Genomic DNA, 17,424 nt, shown 5'->3' on the forward strand with positions numbered 1-17,424 from the left:
CCAAGACATCGGAGCTCAGAATCGGAGCTCATAGCCCTGAAGATGCAGACTGCAATGTTTGCGAAACGTCGGCGCAACGCTGAATCCAAACGCGGTATCCATCCGGAAGCCAAAGATTTCATTAATCATGGCCGCGAAAGCCTCAAAACTAAGGTAACGTTCAGTAGTTTGTCAACAATTTCTTTCTGTTTTTCGTTTAATTTCTGATATTGGTTTTTACCGGTTTCTTCATGTTCTTGTAAGGATAACCTAAAAAAACAAAAACACATGTTTTTGTAAAAAAACTGCGCCAAGAAAAAGTTTTGTTTGGTTCTTACTGGAAAGTAGAAATTTTTGAAAAATACAAAGGAATGAAAAAGAAAGCCAAGTCAGCAATGTCGAATAAACGAAAATAATGCACAATCAGATTTCTATAAGAGAAATAGTTTCAAATCGAATGAGGATTTTAAAAAAATTCTTGATGAAATAAAAAATTAGTAGAAGGAGGACCAACGTTCTTGGCGCGGAGTTTTTCAACTCATTGTCTAGTATCAATCTAATTCTCCATCTTCTGATCCGCGCCAAGGACGTTGGTCCTCCTTCTACTAATTTTTTATTTCATCAAGAATTTTTTTAAAATCCTCATTCGATTTGAAACTATTTCTCTTATAGAAATCTGATTGTGCATTATTTTCGTTTATTCGACATTGCTGACTTGGCTTTCTTTTTCATTCCTTTGTATTTTTCAAAAATTTCTACTTTCCAGTAAGAACCAAACAAAACTTTTTCTTGGCGCAGTTTTTTTACAAAAACATGTGTTTTTGTTTTTTTAGGGAGATTTCATTATTTTTTTCAAAATAAACAAGGAATCGTTTTTATATCCTGTAAATTTTTTCATTTTCAATTCAATTCGGCTCATTTATTTTTCACACGATAAATCATCTTTCCAATTAACAATCGAAGTAAAACAAATAGTTCTATTCCACAGTCGTTATTTGCACCGACTTTTAATTATTTATTCAAGATTTTCCGACTGAATTTGCTTCTTCGAGAATTCATTTGTGCACGAAACTCGAATGAAAAATATCTGTGAAATTCATCATTCGTGCACCATATTGAATTTGTAAATTCCCGGGCTTTCCTCCTTGGTGCGAATGGTTGTATTGCACTGCTACCAACTCCGTAACAAAAAAATGACAGGAGTTGATGTGAAATGCGAGAATGTGCATATGAACCCGTTGCTATGCGCGTATTTTTTGAAATATTGCTTCGAACAAAAAAATAGTTACATCAATGAGAAGCTTGTGGCCAATTTATATAATGTAACTAAGAGTATTTTTCATGTAGCTCGTCACGTTTGTATTTTATATAATGGATATGATTCGGAGGTAGTGGAGGGGGTAGTTGCTTCGTGTATAGATACACGGCAGCGATCGGCCTGATGTTTTGTACAATCGGAGTCAAAACTTTTCTTGGGCGATACGCTGCCGCGTATCTCGATTTATTCTCCGCTAGAATTTCTACATTTTCATTAACTTCTTCCATTGGAGGCATTATCGGAAATTGACTCAGGCTAGACCCTTCATAACAAAGGAGATTATTTATTTGTACATATGCCCTTTTTTCTGCTTCATCTAAAGTGAAATTTCGTTGGAAATCTTGTGACACAGGATTTTTGAATTTTTTCCAAAGGATTTCTGGATTGTTGGGATCACAGTAAATGAGAATAAGTGAGAATAAATGCCGAAGTTGTCGAGGCATCATCCACACTTCGCCTTCATTCATTGCATGTTCCCATTCTGAACCATCTGCAATGAGTCCTAACGCCAAGCATGCTTCATGATAAGTTGCGTATACTTGGCCATCAACTGTTTTGAGCTCTTCTAAACTCGTCGCGCATTCAATTCTGAGTAATAATCGTAGACGAAAAAGTTCTATTCGACTTGGTGGCACAGAGTACATCCGTCCAATAACATTGAATTGAGCTTTTCGTTTCATCCAGGTTGATGAATTTGATCCTGCTACTTTTTTGAAAACATAGTGACCTGGAATTTCAGAATAGGTATATTTACGTGCTTCAGGATCGCGTTGATTCAATTGAAAATATTCAATTAACATACTTCTCTTTTCCAGTGCAGTTCTAACAGCCTCATCATCATCAATATTGTTCACTGTAATATTTTGCTCGTTAGGTAAATGGACTGGCAATCGCATGACGCTGTGACTTTTTTCTTGTAAGACATGTTCAAGTATACGGTCACACGCTTCTACAGGACTTACGTATCGAGTTTCTATAAAAAAATTTATTTCATCGTGATTTATGACATTTGTTTCATTCCCAGACTCACTGATTTGTACAGATGCGGCATCATGCCCTTTGTATACGTATTTGTACAAATATTTCACAGATTTAATGCTCGATACAACTTCTACATTTATATGACAATTAAATAATTTGAGTAATGTTGGGTTATAAGGAACTACAAACTGATTATCAGTTGTTCCTCCATTTGCTCTTTCATAAACACGTGTATTTCTACGACGATATGTTGGATATCCATTTTCATCTAATGTTGTTTCTTCCTGAAATGCTTTTGGAAAATGTTTGGTACATTTACCTTTGTCATTTTTGCACCAGTTGCAATCATATTTTTCATTACAATATCATAGAGTATTGGATCTTCATGTGGATTCAGGATTTCAGCAGAAATATATTTATCAACGACATTTGCGGTTGTTATTTTATGATTGTTCTTCAAAGTTAACAGCAAATGGACATGTGGCAAACCACGCTTTTAATATTCTCCTACATAAACATGTGCTAAAACTTCACCGAAAAGTTGATTCTTAATAATCGTATTTTTTATCAATTCTTTCTTTTTGATATTAAAAACGCGTGCTGCGATATCTGGACCATCAGATGGTGTTTGACCGGGTTCTAGATTCTCTATTATTTCACGCTAGTTAGGGTTGCATGTTATGGTTATGAATAAATCTGGTTTCCCAAATTGTCCAACAATGGCCATGGCATCTTGATAGTGTTGTATCATATTGCGTAGTGATCCAGAGAAAGATGAAGGAAGTATTACCATTTTTCCAACGTGAATGTTTTGGTTCTCAGCTCTTCGCTGTAAATGATCAATAAGTCCCTAATACGTATCAGCACGAAGTTGCTTCTGATTCGATCTAGTGAAAGTCAAGCGATCTTTCTCAATCTTCACATAACTGTCAAATATCTATTGTTGAAACAGTCTTCCTGCTTTAAGAAAGTAGTTATCATCTCGAATTGCCATTCTGTGTCTGATATATGTAGCACGTGTAACTCGTCCCTTTTTAGAGACGCAAGGTATCTTATCATGCCAACCTGTTGTACCGTGTCGGTAAAACAATGGATAAATCCATGGCTCAACGTTACGATCCATTGTGCTAACATAACTAAATTCCTTAGTTTTCTTATCCCGAATCGAAACGTACGATTCTGGTATTGTTCCATCTGCAGTGGTGGTGAAAATTGCAGCAACGTCCTTGACTGTTTGCAAATTGTATCGTCGTTGATCCATTCCTGGTTTCAAAGAGAATATCAACTGCATCTCTGGCTCAGTATCAGATGCACAGTTCAACTTGGCTTGTTGCGATTCTTCGTGCATCATACGATATGATTCAACGAATGAATTACATGCACGAAGAGCAGAGTCGATTGCTTCAACAACTTGTTCGTTGAGTGAAGACATTTGATTGCATCGAACTTGTGTTGATTCAGCTTGATCGATTATGAAGAGTTGTCCGTAAGAAGGACTTTTATTAGACGAAGGATACAGAGAAGTATTAATTTGATAATAAATCTGACCATTGATTTTGAAACAGTATGGGCCAGGACGTCTGTCATTGAAATTGATCAAATTTGCATTGAAAGAAGCAAATGCGAAAGAATTATTATAACAACGTATGCGTTGGATGAAGTGTCTTGATTCTTCATGAGTCCCATCAAATAAGCTTTTTAGAATGTCTAGCGGATCAGGTAGAGGATCCAAGTCTAATTCCCCGTGACTGCAACAACTGTAAAATGAATTTTTCTTATTCGCGACGCGTTCAGCTGCAAACTGTTTAGCACTATAATGGGAACATAGGGTATTCATCGATCCAATGTAATATTCATTGTCGTCTGATTCATTACAAAGGAGATGGCTTCTTGAGAATTCAAAAATCTGAGAAAAATTAGGTCGTGAACAGTCAGACAATACTTCATTTGCTTGAATTGGAACCTACATCACTTGTCGATAGACGTTAATTTCCGACCGATATCGATTCTTATTTGTGTAAATATTATTACGAACTCTTTGACGATGTTGTCGTTGTTGTATCCTATTTCGTTCACGCCTTTGTCTTTTAATATATTCTTCTTCTTCTGGAGTTCTTTGAATCTTATATCTTGGCATTATTATCCGAATTCTGAATCATAACTAATATTTACAATAAGTAATACAATGTGAAAAACGTGATCTGTCTTGATCGTTTGATGAATTTTTATTTTGATACTGATAATTTTTTTTTTGTATACATTTTGACCTTTCAATATTTAATTATTCTAATTTCCTGAAAAGGGGATTAGGGCAAACAAATCAGAAGGACAAATGAGGGATAAAGTTGACTGAATATTTATATTTCTATCAATTTACAATAAAGATCGTCGTTGGACGCTTGAAATGCCTTTCAACTCTGATCTGGGACAAGGGTAAGGCCAGGCAACTTTTGTACACGTATTAAAGGGAGATTCTAATGGATAACAAAGGGGGAGATTCTAGGTGTAGAGGGGAAAATAACAACGTAAAGAAAATATGATAATTGAATTAACTGGGGGAAAAATAACCAAGTGAGGCGCACCGTTGGGGGGATAAAATGGGAGACTATTCTGTGGTAAAGGGGGAAATGAGGGGGATAACTCGTACTCACGACTTACAGGTGTGGTCTGGACGTCCAAAAATAATCCAGGTCCTTTAGCAATTCCTGTGACAGAGCCCTCGTTCCTCCTCTCTGACTCCAGGGGCACAGTATCTAGGGCCGGGATGAGCTCGGACACCAAAATCATTTTTTCTCCAACACGAAATCCAATGTACAGAGACTTCGGGGTATTCTCACTGTTTCGTCAACTAACTTGGAGCGCACGTGGCAGTGTCCAGGACAGCGGTTACACGTGTGCCGCTTCTTCTCTCCCATCTTCTCCTTCGTCTCGTTTGTGAGGATTCGCGAGTAATCGAGATCCTTCTGGTCATCTTCGTGGATGATCGGGACCAATCATAGTGGTTAGATTGTGCCCACGATCACCATCCAGGGGTGTGTCGATGGGGATTATCGAGGGCAGTGGGTTGTCTAGGCCTATGTATGGGTGGTTTTGGGGGGGCAACGGCTCCTTCAGTTGATCAAATATGGCTGGAACTGTTGTCTTCCTTCGGCGACTGTCGTCGTAGACTCCAGGGGCGAGGGTAGAGGGGCGATGCGGGGAAACTCGAGGGAAGGGGTATCCAACGGTGGCGGGATTTTATTAATTAGGGGGCAGTGTGTAGTTGGGAAAAAATGTGTGTAAAAATAATGGAAAAATAAATAAATATGCCTCGTCACAACATATATAATTGAGATGATTTGCAAGTTCATATGTTCTTAATCTTTAATCAACCAATATGTTTAATCAACAATCTTCAATTTCTGAACAGATATTTGGTATTTTTTCGAATTTTCATGGATCTATATCGAAGTAAGCCGGTTTTCAATTTCAGTTTATTTACAGAATGGTTTTGTATCGAATTATCTGAAATCGAGGGTCTATGATTTTCCTATAAACAAATTTTACATTATTAGCAAACTTTATTTAATTCAGTCAGCAATTATGATTTTCAATCCACATTCGATAAATGCGATCGATTCATGTACAATAATCAATATATGATATCATATGTTGATTCCCCACTATCAGTATTTTATCAGTCCTCCAACGGTTGAAATTTATCAATCCTGAAATAGAAATGAAAATATTAATTTATAAACAAATCATATATTGGAAGTTGTCAGTTATAAATTCAGAATTTATGCTCGTTACTTACAGTACAATGTTCCAAGTATTGCATATTTCCATTAACAATGTGAAGTCATCATGTTCTGGAGAAATTCATTTTCTGAAATTACAATTCTCAATTCAGTCGTGTATTTTTCATTATCCACTGATCTTATTCAATTATTACCGATCGATTATGATACGTAGACTCGTTTGTGAGCATTTCTTTGAGGTTATAATTATCATTTTCAAATTCATAAAATGATTATTGATCGATTCATAATTATGTATTTATTGTTCATCATAATGCAAGTAGAAAATAAAATTAATTCTTTACCTTGAAGTATTCTTGAAAACGACTTCGGAAAATATAGATAATGAACAAAATTTTCTCCTGCTGTAGTTAAATTGAAGGGTTATTTTCCGTCACTCTCTGATTGATTATTGGCAATTTCGAATAATCAAGTCCGTTTTATTTTCAATCAATTATTTTCAATTTCGTACTTATCGATAATGGCAATAATAGCCATGTAGAACGTTTATTCTATTTTGTCTACAACTCATATAATAAACAAAACACTATGTACTCTCAGTTCAACAGACGCAGAGTATATGATCCAATATGATCATTGGCACATTTGAGGTTAGGGATATCAGTCAAAGACGTCTGAAGTCGGATTCAATAAATGGGAGCGATTTTTTTTTGGAAATGAACCTTTAGTTTACATGAAGTTTGCTCAGAAAAAACTCGTAAAAAATGAAAATTTTTTGTTGGAAAAAAAATAAACGACATAATAACGGAAATTATTGTTTGTTTTCATTTTCATCAGTTAATAAACTTCCACAATATCATAAATGAAATGATTACACATTAATCATTATATCATAATCATATATACAGCTAAAATAATAAAGTAAGACAATAGACATTTCACACCTTTTATTAAATTCAATAAGTATCATCATCCATTAGGAAATTACATCTTAATCATCATTTATCCATTTCCAATGAGAATAAAAAGAAATTAATGCGAATAAAGCTTATGATTTATTCGGAGGACTGCTGTCTCAGGTTTCTTTTCATATTATCTTAAAGATTATTATAATACTCGTCATTTTTCTTTAAGAATTATTCAACAAAAATAGAAAAAAATAACTAAAAAACGTTCACTTATTCATAATAAATTGCCAAGAAGATGTAATATATGCTACCCAAAAAAAACGATAACTCTCTTGAATGCATTGAGGAGTTTCATTTTTGTTTAACAAAAATATTAAGGAAAAAAAACTTGGAAGTACTTATTGCAATAAATTGCTGTGCAAATATTTTGTGTGATAAAAAGAAAAATTCAGGAACAACTCTATTCTGTTGTAATAGAGACTGATTTTTCTTCATCACAAAATCATGGCAATTTGTCATTGAAACTTTACCATTTTGTTTCTGGAAAGAATACAAATTTCAAATGATCTAAGACAATTCAATTTGTTAGGGAATTCTCTATCGTATTATTTTTTACGTAGAAAATTTAAAATTATACTATCCTTATTTTTCATAAAAATAAAAAAAAAACTCTTTGGTGAACAAAAAAAAAATGATTTTTGAATTTTTAAGAACATGAAGCATCAAAAAATTATTGATGACAAACGAATGTTGAGAGTTTTTGTTAATGGTAGTAATTTAGATATGTGATCAAGAAATTATCTTTTTGTTCATTAAAATTATGCAATGGAATTGATGAGTTTCAGGTTGTATACTTCTACATGATTTAATTTCTATTAATAATGTTTCTCTGCATTATCAAGCATGCAGAATTCTTTACCTTAATTGAGTTTTAGATTTTTGAAAGTTTTGAAATTAGATAATAATTATTTGATCAATAAAAAGAAAAAAAATCTTCTTTCTCAACATGAACATCTTACTGACATGAAGGATTGGAAAAAGAATCACATCTTTGAAGATTTTTTTGAAAAAAAGTTATCAATGTTTGAAAAATTCTCAGATGATCTGACACATGGTTTTTTGAAAAAGAAATTTGATCTCAAACCGTTTTTTCTTCTAGTCAGTAAATTATTATTTTTTATCAGAATTCAGGTGTTTTCAACTTCTATTACTCCTTCATTTTATTTTACGTGTGAAACAAAATAATATTATAAATTCAAACTACTTGTTAATTATAAAACTTCTTTACTTTCTGTCAAAAAAAAAAACGTTTGGATCGAATTTCAAACTTCATGAAGACTTTTTTCTATGTCTCCATTGCAAAGAAGTCTTCAAGGAGAGATTCATCATTTTCTTTATCTTTACGAATGTCTTTCCCACCAGTAATTTCAATCTCACAACTTTGATTGTCTTTGACATTATTTTCGACTGTAACATGCACAACAAAATCTTTCTTACTCGTCTCCTGGACACAGTTCGTATTCTTCATTCTAATATCTTCAAGGGCTGGTCGTTTCGCGTCAGGGACTTTTACCTCAGCAGCTAATCTTTTAGATGTGGCTGACACAATTGCCTTGGCTAGTTCTGCTGGAGTTGCTTTCTCATCATCAACGTACTCAATGTGAAGCATATCAGGAACGCTGAAATAGTAGCCTTCCATTGAACGATTTGCTCTCAACTGTCCCTTGAGTCTGAGGCAGCGACCCTCATCCCTCAATTTCTCATCATTCCCTTTAAAATTTGCGATGTGCACTGGGAAGCGATATATGCCACTGGCCATTAATCCTCCCCCGTACGATGTTGAACCAAACGAAACAGTTCTGAATGAACTTTTGATGAAGCAATTTTCCAGAGTGACCTTTTTATCGAGATATTCTCAGTTACAATGACTCCAGCACTTTCTAGGACACCCAGTAGTTTGACATCACTCGAAGCTTGGATATTAAACTCAACGTCTGCTATTATCTCGTCTTTATTGTTTAAGCTGTGGTTGGTTTCGCTCAAGACGCCCATGGTGATTTTGTATTTCTGGAAGAAGAAATTCAATTATTAATTAGTTTGTGAGTTGATCGGTATTATTATTCATTATCATTCAAAGCGATCACTAAAAAGAAAACAATGAAAATGTTGAAATTATTCTCTTCGAGGACTGAGAAAATTTTATAATCGATGAGAAAAAATTTTGGGAGCTTAAAAATGATTAAATACCTGATACATGGAGATCAGAGGGGCATATTTAGTAGCAACGTTGTCCCAAGCGAGGAGACGTATCCTTTTATCGTCACCGTTGTTCAAAATAAATTTGAATAATTTTTCTTGCCATTACTGACAACTTTAACTCCTTCAATTGAATCAACGTAGCCACAGACAACACTGAAAATAGATGAAAAAAATTTCTATTAAATTCAATTTTTTTATCAATTGATTGACAAATATTGTTGAAAAATAAATTTGGCATTTCACATTAACATAATTCCATTCATCTGCAATAAGCCCAATTATTATTTTCGCTAAAATAGATCAGTTATCTTCGATTGTAAACTATGAAGGTTATGTTGCTGTATATTCAAACAAATTAAAACACGTGTTTCTTCTCATTAATTACTTTATTTTAATATCGATATTTCATTTATTGTAAGCGCTGATTTAAAGGTATTCAAGGAAGTATCACATGTTAGAGGTTGAGTTTTTCATTTACAAATATTTTCATTGAAGATACACTAAAATATTAAAAAATACTTACATTGCTGTCTCCAACTTCGAAATTATCAATTTCCTCTGTTGAAGTGAATGGATGGAGATCTGTCTCCATTGTTAATCTTGGATATTCCTCTGAATAATGATGATCCTCTATGAATAATGATGATGATGAACCGGCGGAGATGGTTCGAGAGGTAAGGTTAGGATTATAATTTTGTCGCTGGGCACATTCAGAGCGCCTCATTGGGCGGTATCGTCGCTGACCTATATATCGAGTCAATGATTGGTGCCGAGGCCGCATTTAAACCCCCGGAAAGTCGGTGATGCCATTTCGAGATGTGGAATGGATCGAATGGAAAGCAACCAATAAGGAATCGTGCTGACACTGTTTCGAGATTTCGAGATTGATGTCCATGTCAATTTTAGAATAGGATTTTTTTCACGTTGTGATAATCAACATCGATGTTGCATTGATACAGCCGTATAGCATTAGGTACCTTTCCGTTACACCATTCGACATGATGATAACGACTCTGTATTAAATTCTTTTCTGATTCAGATAAGCAATCACCATTTCCAATTTTATTTTTTGAAGTATGTCAGCACCAATCATGCTGATCTCATCGATTATGATATATTTTACCCCCAGGAAGAGATTCCGATAACTATGTAACTGCTCAGAAGAAAGTCTGTGCTCGCTGTTTGGTTTGGAGTGATTCAAGACGAAAGCTGAGTGGACAGTAGTACCAGATAGATTGACAGCCGCCTTACCTGTTGAGGCGCACGCAACATATGCATTCCTTAATGAATTTTGTTGTTGAGTATACCGATTCACCGTTTCCATGATAGCTTTCAAGACGTACGTCTTACCACAACCAGCAGATCCAGTCAAGAAAATTTGTAAGGGCTCAGCATCTGGAGTATGTAATCGATGTATTACCTCGAATAGAAGTTCGCGTTATTCAGGATTTGTTGATCTGAGCATTTCACAATACTCTTGTTTCGTCATAACGTTGGAACGACGTCGAACGATAGCATACGATTCGTTCGGAAAGTTCGCATTAATATCGTCTACGTTCTCGGGTTGGTTCCCAAGCACACTCGTTACAAATCGTTCGTGGCTATCTACGCCCAGTGCTGGCTCATCTTCTGACGAATCCAATTCCTTCAGCGCAGCTATTATTTGATCGAGGTCAATGTTGGCTTCATATTTTTGGCGTCGTTTTAAGATCAATTCTTCATTCGTATTGTACAACTGTATAAACTTGTTACGATCTATCACGTCTATAAGCTCATTTTGGAATAGTAGATACAACAATACCATCTCTTGTTTGTAGTTCACCATGTCGTCCATATTGTAGTGGCGGTATCGTATTACTCGCGATATACGCCGCTTGTGATATGCATTAGTCTGATGGTGTGTTGAGGCATCATTGGCATACGAGTTGTTTTCTTCGTCCGATGTGTCATTGTATTGCTCTTGAACGAGATCATCACGTTCCAACCGACGTTTCTTCATTCGCGGAACGGCTTCTTCATCGTGATTATCGTCTGTAGTATCAGTTATGACAGTCCTGCGTGATGTCTAATTAGCTGCAAAATTGGCGAGATAGAGATGATTAAGTTCAGATGGTCTACTTTCATAACGTTGGATAATATTTTTAGTCCACATGTCCGTGCTGTCTGGTGCAATATTTTCTTTATCCATTATTGCTTTCTGCTTGCGGGATTTTTGCCGCTCAGGTGGCCAAACAGTTGGGAGGTAGATGACGGTAGATTTCGACCATATTTAAAAGTTTGAGACCTAATTGTTTGAGTAGACTATTGTAATCATTGTCGAAAGACTCGTCCTTTATCTGTATCAACTGACGATGGAGGTTACTAATGCTCCGATTCGATTTATTAACGTACTCCACCACATAAGCCGCACAACTGTACTCGTCTAAAATAAATTGTAAATCCATGTTAGAATTGAGCACGCGACCGATCCAAGGATAAAATATATTTGTGTATATTTCATCCGGTGTTCGTTGGAAAATGAGTGATGGTCTACACACATGTTTTTGGCATCGTCTCACTAACTGGCTCTTTTGGATCATTACTGAGCCACAGCAACATATGAGCATGTGGACTCCCTCGGTGTTGGAACTTGATGCGTTGAAGATAGTCTACGATACGAAATTCACCAAACGGGTTCCAGGAGCGACTTGACTGTAACATGAGCATGATCACATTAACGAGTTTATTGAAATAAATGCAACACGTAACTGGATCCTCAGTCATTAAGCTACATCGTTGCGATCGAGAGAAATCAGTTAGTAGGTTTTCAACCCGCACATTGCGGAATTGGTCGCTCACTTTGATGAATATATTAAGCAGATGCGGCCATCGTATCTCATTAGCTGATAGTGTTAGAAATATGGTTGGCTTTCCGAGCTGACGGATCATGGCGAATAGATCCTTCTTCCGATCTGCCCAGTACTGCATCGAATTTGGTACTGATTTAAAGAATGTCAGATCCTTATTGACGCAATCGTCAACAAACTGTCGATTCTCCAACATTTGGCTTGTAATGGTTTCGGTTTCGCGCCCTAACTTGAAAGTACTGTACAGTCCTTCGACCACTCGATGTCGAAGTATTTTCATTACCATGTATAATATATATTGTGGCGTAACACCACGTCTATCGTCTCTCCGATCCTCGCTCGTTGCGATCATGTAAAGCGTCACAGAAATATTCATGTTAAATGAACGTGGAACGCCATAGTAAATCCCCGAAAATGATAACTCCTCCGCATGGCGATCATAGTGTAAATTCATCGGCTTACTGCGTGCACCAAGTGCGATGTCCAAACACAGGTCTTCATGCCACAATAGTATATGTTGACGTGCCAATAATACCTCCGAATCCGACACTTGCTGAACACCATCCACTTGCATCGGTTCTATTAGTGGTACCTTGCCATTATTCTTGTTGACAGACTCTATCTCACAGCGACTGTCTCCTCCATCTAAGACACTCCAATCTACTGTTATATTGTAGTGACGGTACAGGGGAGTATTAACTAGATAGCGCAACCACGCTTTGATCACCGACTTTCGGACATATCCTTGTAGATAAATAGATTTATGTATTATGTTACGTTTGATATTTACATTGAAAGCCTGATCGTCATCCAACTGACGTGGGAGCGCAGTAACCATCGTGTTGACATTAACAGGTACGTTGATAACCTGGCCGATAACCTGGGCCAACCTTGCACCAACATTGGACCAACCTTGGACGCAATTTTTGAGAATAATTCAAAAACTAAAAGCGCAATCGACACCATCTTCGAACTCGGTCTGTATAACATAAAAACGCATATTTCTAGCCCAGATTCGATTGATTCAGATGATTATTTTTGAAGTTATCGTGAAAAAACTGAATCTGTCACATACACATACACACCCACATACATACATATGGACAGGGTCTAAAAACATCAGATTCGGACTCCTGACCCCCAAATTAGTCATCTTCACGAAGAAAACTGGAAATTTAAATTCGCAGGAATACAATGCTTCCATTCGAAAGCAAAATACCAAATCAACCTAGGATTGTTTCAGACGTAATACATCCACCAAAGAAAAAACTCAGAAAGATCACATGTGATACATGTGATAAAAACGACCGAAAAGCAATTAGTAATACGAAAATACTAAGAAATGGTAATATTACTGGAATTATCACGCGTGGAAATGATTTATTCCATTTACATCATACTCGTGGCTTTGACAGCATTATGCAAATACTAACATGAGCCTATGAATCGAATTCAATTTTTAGAAATTTTGTCAACCATTCTCAAAATAACAAATTAAAATTCATCGAACAATTTCACCTCAATAATTCTACTAGCAACCATCATATTTATCTAGGAAGATTGGACATGTTCTTGGAACATAAGGAATTCTTTTTTGACGTGAAGAAATCATATGCGAATCATATAATTCTCAATGCAGCCATGAATGTCATTGATTTATGTACAGAAATATTCCAATCAAGTTCAAGTTATTCAACACATAAACTGCCCCGTATGTGGCAATATAACTATTAGTGAAGCCGTAGTTAAAATAAACATCGATGCAATGTTTCAATACACTTACAATGATTTACTCTCTGTGTTACATGCAACTTTTCAAACAATTTCCTTCAAAACTTCACAATGTGAAATAGAAGAGCACACACGAGTTCATCAATCCGTATTATTTCACGAACACCTTTTCATTGAATGCCCTTCAGATCATAATTTGCTTGTGCCACTGAATGGTCTCCCAAAAATCTTGGATGTGAGCTATTCAAGATATTCTCTCACTGGGATAGTCAATTTCATAAACCCGACAATTATCACTCCTACAACAATTGGCCATTACAACGCCTATGTGCTCGAACAAAATGAATGGAGCAAAATTGATGATTTACATCATGAAAAAATTACTGGAATCGATAACAGAAAATATTTGTCCACGTCTATGCGTTTATATCAGGGTTCATGATTAATAAAGGAGCATTCAAATATGACGTCACGTCATTACGTGGGGGAGGGGGTTCTGCATTTCGTGACGGTTGTGACAAAGGGGGGGGAGGCGTTGCTCAGCTTGTGATGTCACACCATAATTTTGCTGTCTATTTCTCATTGAAAAATCAGAAATGCATTCTTTCCTCATCCATCTTTGTCTCTTACGAGAGTAACAGCGCACATTAACATAGAAGGAAAGCTAGAAATCGGCGGTTCATTATGCATATCTCTCCAATTTGATGAAGAGCAGCAAAGACACTGTTGTGTGAGTTATTCCAAATATGCATTGTGTGCGGAATGTTGATGAACATCGGAAGGAACTTTTGGCAATGATATAGAATATTAAATGTGATGGTGGACATGCAGAATGAATCGAGGAAGCGTTTATTGATCAACAATATCTCCCCGTACCGAATTTTTCTAATGTTGCTCGAGATCTTCCGCTCCTTTCGATGAAAATTCATTCAAGTTGCCCATGAGAATGATCATTTTGAGATTTTTTTCTCTCCTGTACTTCATTTTATTGAAGAAGGAAATAGATTGGATTTGGGTGACATCATGAGCACAAACTTAAATTTTGAAAGAGAAAATCAACCATCAAAACATATGGCCCCGTGGAGCTGATGAAGCATGAAAACCTCTCAATCTCAACACATTCAATCCTGGAAGCATATGAGTCTCAAGACATTCAATTATTTAAAGTCAAATGTGTAGTTGATTTACCAACATATTCTACCACAGGCTAACCCAGTAGTGAAAATGACTGTATATTTCGTCTTGCTGAAGAAGAATACCTGAGTTTTGGATAACACGAGCATAAGCGATGGCTTTTGGAACGTAAAACTTACCCTCAGAACATCTTGCCCATTGAAGCTCAATGAACTATAGAAACCCCTGATCGTTGGAAAATTGTATATATTTATCTGCATCACAACTATGACAGTATTTTATTAACTATTGAAGAGATAGAATACAAAAAAACTGAAAAACCAAAAAAAATGGATGACAACACTTATGAAGTCATCCTGATGTAAAAATCATCAATGAAGTAACCGTGTGTCATATTCTTTGAAAAACGATTTTTAGATGAATTCCTCTATGCCATGATGTATTGAATTGATCAGCCTGAAATTCCATACACAATTACGAATCAATAGTACCAACTAGTAGCCGAAATTTCAGATTTTTATTCCAACGTTTGCATGTGTTATGGCACTTGACATTAAGTCTCTAATGAAAAAATTGGAAAAACGCAAATATCTCAAAAACTTTGTATGGACGGGTATATATATTTTGATTGCTCCTCATAGAAAACATCATTACGCGTATTTTGAAAAAAAAATTAGAATATGACCAGTCGTTTAGGAGATATTTAGCAAAACAGTTTTTCACTAAAAGTTGAATATCTTCCAAACTACTCATCCGATTTTGCCCAGCCAAAATGTTATCCTGTAATATCATAAGAGCTACAAGTATATCATCAACAATTTGAAACCCTCCCTTGGGGGAGTTTGTGAGTCGATGGGAGCGTAGATGGATGACGTGTCTGATTACTGACATAAAAAAAAGCGAAAAAATAAGAAAAAAAAATTCTAATTTTGATTTCTTTTTTCGTTTTTGGTAATGATTTTGAACGCGTGGAGATAATGATGGGGAATTTCTTAGTCGTTGAGAAGATAGATGGATGACGTGTCTGATTACCAACATGAAAAAAAGCGGAAAACAAAGAAATTAATTGCAATTTTAATTTCTTTTTTCGCTTTCGGAAATGATTTTGGAAGATAGTCCATACAGACTATCCAGTCCAGAAGATTTTATAGTTGGATTATATGTTTTTGAAGGTGCTGATTCTGAATATGAAGTCCGTTTTTGCCAAAGCAGGTGCCTTCTATTTGTTCATAACAATTTAATTGTTTAAAAGGAGATATTGCAAAAACTGTCGGAGATACAAAAGAAGTCGACGAACAAAAATTGTTCGTCATTTTAAAATACGAATTTTTTGTCATATTACTTTTTTCGATAACTACGGATGAAAAGATATTTGAGACAAGAGTGGAACGAGCGGTACGTTAGCGCCGGCGCACAGCGCGAGCGCACTCCGATGCGTTTTGTCGAAAACTCGAAGAAGATAGAAAAAATTGTTTCAAATAAAAAAGATTTGTCATGAAATGTTGCATCAGATAAGTTTTGTGACATTTTTTGCTACTCATAATAGTTTATGAAATATTTACATTTTCGCGCTGCATAACGGGGAAAATTGATGATCCGGTCAACTTTCAACTGCAATCATCTCATAAACTATTGTGATTAGGGGAATTAGTTTATTTACAAAATTTATGCATCATCAAACGAACAACATTTTTTGTATGAATTTTTTTTCTCCATCTCTTTTTATTCGCGAAATATCTACAGTGAAACTTGGAAATGAGACCGGTTACGTCCATACGCTAATGTCATTCTGTGTCCCCTGATATGTCAAGAAGATTTTATTGTTGGATTATTATTGTGCGTTTGTAAGTTGCTGGATTGATGACAGGCTTAGTAACCAAAGACGAAAAAATTAGAGCAACAATATTTTGTTGTGCTACGTTTCATTTTTGACGGCCCTGGAAAGGGCCGATTGTGATGTGGTTTATGCTGGGAGTTGCTGGAAATGGCCTCCTCCAGCAGCCACGCAGGCATGAATCCTCCGGAGGACGTCCACCCTCACACGTTGGAGCATCTCAGCACTGACATTGGTTGCGGCCGCATGAAATCGCGCCACCAGTTCCTCCGCGGTCTCTGGCTCTGTCTCGTAGACTTGTTCCTTTAGATAGCCCCAAAGGAAAAAGTCTAGCGGAGTCAAGTCCGGAGATCTAATAAGGATAGAAATTCATAATTTTCCGGAACGCTTTATTTTTCTCGAGTAGGCTTACCGTGCAGGCCAGTGAAGCGGGCCATAACGACCGAACCAACATCCAGGGAACTGCGGATTCAAAAATGATATGGGCTTGACTCGAGTTTCTGAATATTTANTGATGATGCATAAATTTTGTAGATAAACTAATTCCCCTAATCACAATAGTTTATGAGATGATTGCAGTTGAAAGTTGACCGGATCATCAATTTTCCCCGTTATGCAACGCGAAAATGTAAATATTTCATAAACTATTATGAGTAGCAAAAAATGTCACAAAACTTATCTGATGCAACATTTC

General features: G+C 36.0%; 1 protein-coding gene and 1 long non-coding RNA gene across 2 annotated transcripts in view; one reads left to right on the plus strand and one right to left on the minus strand.

Moving 5' to 3' along the window:
• Positions 1–17,424, plus strand: part of LOC107038715 (actin-histidine N-methyltransferase) — a 315,301-nt gene that overhangs the window by 47,605 nt on the left and 250,272 nt on the right. The window lies entirely within an intron of this gene.
• On the minus strand, positions 5,710–6,639 carry LOC107038716. The gene is made up of 3 exons (XR_001460913.1): positions 6,363–6,639; positions 6,075–6,146; positions 5,710–5,985 (listed from the first exon to the last, which is right to left on the minus strand). It is a non-coding gene; the product is annotated as an uncharacterized LOC107038716 (long non-coding RNA).

This window comes from Diachasma alloeum, unplaced genomic scaffold, assembly GCF_001412515.2.
Source record: "Diachasma alloeum isolate Michigan unplaced genomic scaffold, Dall2.0 Dall_scaffold_00287, whole genome shotgun sequence".
In the NCBI taxonomy this organism is placed as follows: Eukaryota; Metazoa; Arthropoda; class Insecta; order Hymenoptera; family Braconidae; genus Diachasma; species Diachasma alloeum.